Raw genomic sequence first — 7,877 nt, 5'->3', positions numbered from 1 at the left:
GTTATCGTAAAATATATCTAATCACACACACTTTAGCTCTTTAATGCACTGCTAAGCATTGATATCTTGATATGGCGCTCTCGTAGTATGTGTACCAGGTTAGGGTTGGGCCATAATTTTATTCCAATTTTCCTTATTTTGGGGACTAGCCAATAATAATATATATAATAATCAACATTGTGATATTTTGTAAACTCATTCGTTTACACTGTTTACAGTCAGATATGGCTAATGAATCTGGTGATGAAATATTGAATATATTTTCCAAAAACGACACAGAGTTGCAAGTTAACCAGAGGAGCAAACTTAAACGATAATCAAAAGCTATTTTCAACTATTATATAATGAAAATCACACAAGGATAGAAAAGCTACTTATTTATTTTATTTTTTTTTTACTCCAAGGCCGGGCCGATTCCGACAGTGTTCTATCTGAAAAATTGAGCCTACTTATTTGTGAGATAATCTATAAATAATATCTCGCATCAAAATCATCCTTAGCGCTTTGAATATGAATATTTAATGTAGAAGAATTCTCATTAGAATCCTGTTATTGCCCCGCCACTATTTTTCATTGGATTCTGTTTAGATTGAATAAATTGACACCCAAACTCGATACCTGAACTTAGGCGCACTTGAAATGCCAAGTAGACCCGCAAAAGTAATGACTAGTTTTATGTTGTAGATACTAAGTAATTGAATTCCCGATATGATACGTTTATTGCCCCACTGCTAATTTAAGGCCGCTTGATTATCGATCGATCGCCTTGCTAAATAATTTAATATTAATATAAAAAATCACGGCTGTTCTCTCATTTACCAGATTTGATCGGGTATTGGAGCAGCTAACCCAGTTGTGGGCAAAGTTTTTAGACCAGGCGCCAAACGTTTTTTCTACCTAGACTGACGGGCCAATGTGAGTGTGACGTAAAAAGTTACATTTTACGAACAATATTCACAGTGTCTCGAGTGAAAACAATACGCCTCGTGCCAAAACTAATTTAATCACAATCTAAACCAGGGTCGTCCAACCCCTGGCCCGCGGAAGTATTTCGAGTGGCCCGCGCTGTATTCTTGTCAAGTTGAAATTATGTCCAAACCCTAACCTGGTAACATACTACATTCCGTTGTCCGCCATCTTGGTTCACATACTACGGGAGCGCAAAATACTTGCAATAATAAGATAATTTACTACGATTTTTTACTAATGATGAGATTGTTCTAAATTATAAAGTTAATATTTCTAGGATTGTGGAAATTCTGATCTAAAGACTCGTTTGCAGCATAAATCTCCTTCCTGGAAATATGACATTAGAAACGGTAATAAAATACAATTGGCCATGTTATTTCCTCACCCCTAAATTTATAATCTGTTGTATTGTATTCCGTAAATACTATGTTCAGGTTGGTATTCAGACTTCTTTATCCCTATCTCGGTCTAAAATCCGTGGTGGGGCAATAACAGGATCTCGAGGAGAATATATCCGACAACAGAGCTAAGAATTATTATTTTGATATGTTGGGAAATCTCAATTCTAGGGATCAATTTAGAGTACTGGTCTAATATATTCTTTAGTCTATATGTTCACAATCAAAAAAAAAAAAACAGACCAGATAATTAGTCGCGCAGTCAATAGCAGATTAGTATCAAATATTCTTTGCATAGAAGTAATAATTCTTCGATGTGTAAATATTAGAAATACTTGATTAAACGAGCAATCAATAATCCAAAACCTGCTTCACTTCATTATCATTTACCGACTGCATTAATTTAGGGTGGATATCCGCCAAAACCTACCGCTACCAAACCTCACTAACTCTGAAATTACATGGCTTGCACTGTTTCATTGTACTGCACTGCTAATAAAATCGTTCGTATGCGACGACGCCATTTTACATATGACCAAAATTGACCTATTAGCGACACCATGCGGAAGATATATATTTGATAGGTAATCCGCTGGGGTCTTATTATCAAACTTGTTGAATTAAGTTAAAATTTTAAACTGTCGAACTTGTAATTTTAGTTTATGGTAGTATTTAACTAAAAGACCTAGTTCGAAGATGAAGGCGCGTAGAGCCGTAAAGATTCAGGTCCTGCCAAAATATGCAGATCATTATATATCGTTGGGTCACAACGGACGCTTGAACAAGACCTTGTTCGGAACGAAATGCGTGTATAAGCTCGTATAAAAAAATTCAAAATTCTTTTGCATTTATTTATTTTCCTAATGCTCAAAACGTAACACTGATGTAATAGGTATGTCTTTTGGGGCTGAAAAAAAAGATTTTTCACAAGAAGAGCATTGCAAGAAATAACCAACACTGCTCATCGAGCAGCGGCGCCTTTGACGAAACCTATCAGTTCACAATATTAAAAGATAATTCAGCAACATATTTCAAAAATGTTTATTAAGGAGCACGTTAGGGCGAACTGATATTTTCAAAAGTCGCTCATTATACTTACACAAAAAGAATTCCGAGCGAAGACGAGAAAGGTAGCTATGGCAACCGTATAAACAATGAATAAAGCAGAGCCGATTCGAGGAAAAGCTATTCAAGGGCATTGTGTTGTTGTTTTTTTAGACGGCAGTCGAGTAAAAATTGTCATAGACAACATAAGAGTTTGTTGAGAGAGGACAACTGAGTTTGCGAGTATTGGCGACTTAATTAAGAATTGAAAGATATACACATATTTGGATATACACTTACAAATGGATTTACTTATGTGAGAAGCAGAGGTTCGGTGAGGTATAGTATCTAAAACTGATAATGTCGTAGGGTGCTCTGGTTCAAGTGTTTTGCACACAGAAATTATAGAACAGGAATAAACATGAATAACAGATAGAAATCATTTTAGGCGACGGACTGGAAAGTAATTTGACAAGAACTAAACTAGAATATCGGTTAGAAACCGAAGACTTATCGATCGAAGGTTGGGGGATCCCCCAAAACAGTGGTCTTACTCCATAGTGACACCGTGTGTCCCGCACTAATTAAACAATAACTCGCTAATTGTAAGACATAATCCATCCAAAATCAATAGGCTTCCGATCCGAGCTATGATGAAGGCACATGCAAAATTTGGAGCAGATTCGTGAGATATCGCGTGCATCTAACACACAGACATACAGACAAATACCTATCAACATACTTACCGATCTTAAGATCGATAAGTAATACCTTGCCACATAGGTCTGGTGTAGTATAGTGCCAAAGGTAAAATACTCTAGGTGTGGTTAATAAACAATTTTTGAGCCCTTCAGAATACGCATCTAAAATTACGTCAAGTCGACGTCACAATGTTTTTAATAAAATTTCACTGATTCATTGAAATAGGTATACCACAATTTTTCGTTTATAACAATGCAAGATCACTGTATTTAGCAAGCTTTTTATTTCAGCTTTGCAAAGTACAAGGGATAGCCTCACATTTATATCGTCAAAGTATATGCCAATTCTATGTTATAAACGCCGAGGATGGTCTTATCTAGTCATAGCTTTGTAATTATCAGTCTATGCTCACAATATTATCTGTTTCCATTATTGAGTATTCCCATTATTATTATGCATGTTTCTATGCTCAAATGTCCGTAGTAGAGCGTGTCAAAGTGTACAGATGATAACACAGGCTAAGCCCATTCTCGTTTTGGGAGAAATTGTGCAGAGTTCAAAATAAATACGAACACGGCGCTCCAGAATGGGGTGTACCAATATGGAGGTAACTAATTTTGTTTGCCTACTTTACATCAAGTTTTGTGGAGGGACTGAAACCTATGCACTTGGCTAACACAGACAGTCCCCGAACTCGTAATAGAACTAAAATAAGAAAAATCGGGATAGAATTATGGCCTAACTCTAACCTGGTACACATACCATGGGAGTACCCAATAAACTCCATCAGCGTCCTGTATTTTGCAAGAATAATTTTAAACTTCGTACGCTATAGCGGTAATTGTCGATATTCCCAACACAAAATAGTTAAACGAACAGCAAAATTTAAAACATATAAGCAGCTATGGAGCATAGGTAGGAATGGTTAATGGAAAAACTGCTGGTATTTTTTTTGACTGTGAACTCTTTAAAGTAGTGCTGAAGGACTCGAATATGCAAACGTAACTCGAATTAATCAATTTTTTCCCCATTATGACTGGATTATTATATTAGGCATAGTAATTTCCGCTAACAACAAAATCCTAGACAAGCTCATTGATCTTAGCTTAGCAACGGACGTAGAATAGTATCATATGGATTTCGTTAAAGTATATTTCAAATATAATTTTGCAAAAGCAGACGATGCTCTTAAATAGACTTTTTAGTAATTATCAGATAGTGCTAACAATTGTCTATCTCTGTTGCTGAATAATATGTATGTTTTTACGCTCAAATGTCTGTAGTATCACTCTTTCGACTAACTTTTCATATAGTTATTTGTCTTGCCCAAATCTTATTTATGAATCCATAACTCCAAAACACACCTCTATTCTGGTTGCTTGGAATAAATATGAACTATTAAAAAAAGCCTAATCGAGCGTACGTCTGTGTTTTGGGGATAATTTAAAATTTACGTGTCGTTACATTGAATGCAATATTCACAACACGAAGTCGTTTCATAAATAACCAGGTTTTAATTTTTTTGTAAGCAGATATCTTCCATAGATGGTGATAGTTAATTAGATAGCATAGCGGATCTCGTATAATGTATAGTAACAGAAACTGTTAATTCAATCTCAATATGTGTTCTGTCTCAATATATTATGTATAGCATATAACAGAGTCATATGTAAGCCTGTTAATATTAGCTTAGCTAAGTACATGGAATAGTATCCAATTTATTTCGTTGAAGTATATTTCAATTCCAATTTTGCAAAAGCTGTCTTCGATATAGGTATTTATCGTACTGAGATCTTATTCATGTATCCATAACCCTAAAACCACACTCCTATTATGGTTGCTAGAAATTCCTTTCAGTTACATCGGCCTTGTAGTGTCATGTTAATAGGAAGTGAATTCCATGGTTGCAATTGTTCCCTAGCTCTGATGTTATGAATATTCAAACCCAATATAATCTCGGCAAGATCCTGTTATTGCCCCACCACTAGCATTTCGAATGGGATAGTAAAGTATTCAAATCGGCCCAGATGAAAATTTCGAATCAACGCCATCTTGTTATTTTAATCTGTTTTATTCGATTCGATCTTAGCGAAGGATAAGCTAGGTTAGTTGGTAACGAAGCTTTCTTTGTTTATCTTACTTCAGTCTGAAATAAAATAAGCAGAATAGAAAAAAAAAAAAAATCAGTGGTGGGGCAATAACAGGATCGTTTGCTAGAATGTCAAAATTAACCCCTGAATTCTTTTTTTTTTTTGAAGCAATATTTTCAAAATGCAACTCTGGCATATGACTCTTTGCTTCCTAGTGAGATATTGATGAAACATGTTTCCTATTATGTTGTATTGAGTCATCAGCGCGTAATAAATTAAGAAAGCGTTTTCCAATCACAGAAGAACTCCTTCTCAAAGAAGAAATGTGTTGTTTTCGGGGAGAATATATTACTTTGCTGCCGTGGTAAATTGCTCTGATGAAGTTGCAGATTGGGGAATTATAAAATAAGTAGGGCTGCCCATTTTTGAATGTTTTAGTGGCCCTAACGATCGTTTCAAAATTTTGTTGTTATTGTTATTTTCTTTCATCATCATTAAAAGATCGCTTTTCTCTTGGAATACTGAACCAATTGCTTGAAATTTTCAGTGGTTAAAGATAAAATTTTTCTCCAGAAGGCTATTACTTTTTTTTCGCTATGACGTCATCAAAATTATTGCCATTGGGTGGCGATACGTGTCCATATATTTGAGCATCGTTCTCTTGTTAAACTTTATACTAGTAGTAAAGAACTACTAATAAAGAAAACTGCTATTCAAATTTATTTTTACACCGACTTTAAACAAATTCAGTGAAAAACACGTTTTCATAACATTGTGTATTTTGCTATCTAGTTACTAATATGAGAGTGGCACGCAGGTACTATTGAGTCTATTGACCATAAGCCTGCTAAGTATAGGCTTTGCGACCCAAAGGGTTTTGAATTGCTCGCACGTACCAGATTATCCAAATTTCTAAACTATAAACTTGTTTGCGGCAACACCATTCAGAATTGGAACTTATCCGCGGTTTGCACAACTTTTTTTTTATCATGGGCCGCATTTGGCCCGGGGGTCTCAGTTTGCACACCCCTGTTTTAAAGTGTTAATCCGATATCTGGCTGTCAAGGTCTTGTTCACTCATAAGACATACTCGTATCAACCTGCTTATTTATTAAGAAGTCAAGGATTGAAAGTACATTGTATAGTAACAGAGACTGTTAATTTAGACCAGGGGTCACCAACCCGTTGCCCGTGGGCACCAAGTCGTCCGCAGGGACCATATGAGTCGCCCACATGTCTGTTTTAAAATGACTCAAAAAACGGCGCTTATCAGTAAGCTACATCTATTAATTTTATTCTTGATTCTTGTTTAAACCTTATATGAGAAATATAAATGACAATATATTAATTATTGTAACGGTCACCCTTTTCTATATGTGACATCGATAATGTCACGTGTCATTCCAATTATGACATCACACACAATAGATCAGCTGGAGCCATGTGTGTCGTTCATTTCTAACCTTTTTTAATGGAACTTGGACATGCTAAGCATTGTTGAGCAACGTTCAGCCTTGATGCGGGGCAGATGAGGCTTAAAATTGTAACACTGCTAAATGACCTCCACCCCAACGCCACCCAAAGCCAATCAGGGCCTGTCACACTTTAGGGCTCTAGTGGAAAGTGTCGCACTTTAGGGCTCACGGCAGGAAGTGCCGTGGTGTGTGAACAGCAGCTTCGATGGTTGCAAGCTTGTTTGGTTCAACCTATCTTTGTGAATCAGCCTTTTAGTTTAGTTCTGGTATGTGCGTGCAATTTTAATCTCTTTGCGTCGCGAAGCATATACCAGCAACTGCTTGCGACTGTCATATTAGCAAAATCCAGTTGGAAAATACACAATGTTATAAAAGCGTAATTCTCATTTATTTCGTTTACAGTCAGTTTGACAAAAAAACTCGAATAGCAGTTATCTTTAGAAAGTTTTGCTTTTGAACTCAACATTTTTGCAAGGCCCCTAACAAAGCTGTAATATCAATAACAACAATGTGTTTGCAACTACAGTAGAAACTTTATCTACGAAAATAATTCGTTCCGGAAGCCCCATCGTACGTAGAAAATTAGAGACGCACTTTAACTAAGCCATCACACAACTCGGACCAAATATTTGTATAAAGTGAAATAATAATAGTTAAAACCCGTGTAAATACATGTTTGAATTAAATTACTGCATAATGAATAGAAAAGGTATACAAGTAAAGAAGAACGAACAGAGAAATACCGAATATAAACTACGAAATTTTCGTATCCAGAGACTTATGCAGGTAGAGTTCCTAGTTGCCGCTTCACCCAGTTACTTGTATTTGGCCCTCCTTCAATAAAGGTTGCACCTAGCACCTATCTTAAAAAAGGGTCGCAGCCCGCGGGCCAATCGCGGCCCGCAAACAACTTTTTTGCGGCCCTCGAACGACCACATTTTTATTGCATAAAAAACAAAATATGCTCTTAAATTTATTACTATCTGCACTCCAATTTATGTCGCGCAGTCGAAAGCATATGTCAGTTGTATGTCGTTTACTCGTCTAACGCTGTCGTTCCAAAACTGTGGGTCGCGTAAAGATTTTCCGGGGTCGCCTAATTACTGTCAAACATGTGCACACACGTGAACATAAGATTTGAATAGTCGGCAGGTATCGTAAAAGTACTAACTTAGGAATTTTCAGCAATAACTCGACCA

The sequence above is a fragment of the Styela clava genome, chromosome 14 (genome assembly GCF_964204865.1).
Source record: "Styela clava chromosome 14, kaStyClav1.hap1.2, whole genome shotgun sequence".
NCBI classification, from domain to species: Eukaryota; Metazoa; Chordata; class Ascidiacea; order Stolidobranchia; family Styelidae; genus Styela; species Styela clava.
Note: the sequence above shows the minus strand (reverse complement) of the source record.